The sequence below is a fragment of the Marmota marmota genome, unplaced genomic scaffold, assembly GCF_001458135.2.
Source record: "Marmota marmota marmota unplaced genomic scaffold, marMar, whole genome shotgun sequence".
NCBI classification, from domain to species: Eukaryota; Metazoa; Chordata; class Mammalia; order Rodentia; family Sciuridae; genus Marmota; species Marmota marmota.
In genome coordinates, this window is record NW_025999894.1 from 5,609,634 (window position 1) to 5,611,765 (window position 2,132).

Here is a 2,132-nt window from a genome sequence, read left to right on the forward strand (position 1 = left end):
GCAGACCAAGAAATGTTAAAGAGCCAAAGACAAGAACCAGCTTGTTTGTGTTCAGAACAACAGAGGAAACCTGTAGATTTGGTGAATGGTTTCAGCATTATAAGGCTTTCTCAGCTGTATGATTATTTCTCTGCCTATTTTATAAGAGGCCTGAGTTTGACCAGAAATATCACCTCAGAAAGAAGGAAGATGAAATTTGTCCTGGGTCTTTGGACTCTGGTTTTTGTCTGACTTGAGGTCCTGACAGGATGTAGATGGTGCATTCAAACCCGAGGTACAAGGGGACAATGGACAGGGCCCAGGGAAGACAGCCAGGGGCCAGTAGGGACTCAGGGCCAATGAAGGTGGGAAGACTTGCCCCTGAGAGGTCAGGAGATGCAAGAGGAACCGCAGGCTCTTTCCAGAATTCAGAGACGGCAGCTATCTCGGGAGACCCGCCTGCCAAGAACAAGGTACTTCCCTTCCAGATCGTGACCTTGGCCAGTTGTTGTCCTGACTGACCTCAGCCAGAATCCTCAGGGCACAGAAGCCTGCAATGCAAGCCAACAGCCTGCGTGGGGCATGCACGGGGCAGGGTGGGGTCGTTTGGGGATAAGAGCAGGATGCTCAGAAGGAGGAGGCCCAGCCGGCAGCATCCTTAGAGGGGTGCTGGACAGAGACAGCCCTAACCTCCCAGGCCTGTTCTGGGCTCCACTTCCAACATCTGCCCTTTCTGCCTTTTAAACTCAACCCGCCCAAACCCGCCCCCTCACCTGGCTCTCAGCTCGAACCCTGCCCTAGAGCTCGGGGTCACTTATGTTTCTCCAGTCCTGCCCTTCGTCCCTCAGGCTTAAAACCCTGGGGCCCTCCCACTGCGCCCTTGTGGACAAGCCCTGGTTGCTCAGCACTGGCCCCACTGGCCCCTCCATCACCACCTCCTGTCCTGTCCCCTGTCACTGACTTCCACCTGTCTCCTCCCATCCACTCCTCAGTGGCTTCCGAGCCACCAGTCTGTTCCTTCAATGTGCCTTTCGCACCTTGGCCTGATGAATCTGCCTAAAACTCCCAGGGGATTGTCACCGCCACACCTTCACCACCCAGCAGCCCCTCACTGTTCCCCTGCCCAGCCTCAATCTCTGCCTGGGGGAGGGGCTGCGCTTCCTCGAGTCTCCTTTGCGCTCCCCAAAGGTTCTGACCTTTCTCTCGTCCCTAGACTTGTAGCTTGGACCTTCCTGCCCCCTGTCACTGGAAGCCAGGCACCGGGGCTCTTTCGGATTTGCCCTCCCGCGTTGTAAACTCCTGGGCACCGCCGTGCCCTGCTTGTGGCTGCGGCTGCTCCCAGCACCCGGCCGACAGCTGGCTCCCGTAGGTGTTTGATCCCCATGCTCCCAACGAGCGGATGGGACTGGCGCGTGGGAGTTTTATGAAGGCCATGTGTGCCATCCATTCCTTGGTCTGTCTCCCTTGTCGACACAGTGACACGGATCAAGTAAGCCCTAACGCATCCCGTGCTGACTGTGGGGCATGTAACTAATCCTGCGATAGACTTGAAGTGCTTTAGGAAAGCACCTTTCAAGCAGCTTCACGGCACATTCAGGCGCACAAGGTCGGGGATGGATGTCTGGAGATTTATTGGATCGTTAAGTGGCCTCGGAGACAATAAGTGTTGTGTTCGTCCACTCGGGGAGGGAGATGGGGCACCTCACCCACCCAGTCTGGCCCATGTGAAAACCAGCCCTCGGGCTCCATGGACTCTGCAGCTCCCCAGGAGAGTACAGTGGAGGCTCGGAGCCCCTGCTGGGTCTGTGGACTCAGTCTCCAGTCCATGGTGGTCAGTGTGGGTGGGGAGGACGGGGGTGGGGGAGAAGCAGTCTGTCCCTTTCTTCCTCCCTGCCCCCTCCTCCCTCGCCGTCACCCTGCCTCCTGCACAAGGAACTATTGAGAAAGGACAGAACAAACGCTCCCTTATGCGCTCGCTCCCGTGGGGACTCGGGTTTGTCCGAGACAGCTGCCTGTAGCACGCTATGGTTACTCATTACCCTGCTGCCCGGGCAGGCAAAGGAGCAGGACTGAGCTGACCCTGGCTCACAGCTCCGGCCATAAATAAATAAATAAGTCAGGTGACCCAGGGGAGGGGGGGTGGGGAGGGGAGC

General features: G+C 57.3%; 1 long non-coding RNA gene across 1 annotated transcript in view; it reads right to left on the bottom strand.

Moving 5' to 3' along the window:
* Nucleotides 1-1,593: 1,593 nt before the first annotated feature.
* The window catches only part of LOC125613890, a 3,660-nt gene continuing 3,121 nt past the window's right edge, over nucleotides 1,594-2,132 (bottom strand). The window contains exon 2 of the long non-coding RNA XR_007344473.1: nucleotides 1,594-2,132. This exon is cut by the window's right edge and continues 2,220 nt beyond it. This is a non-coding gene — a long non-coding RNA (uncharacterized LOC125613890).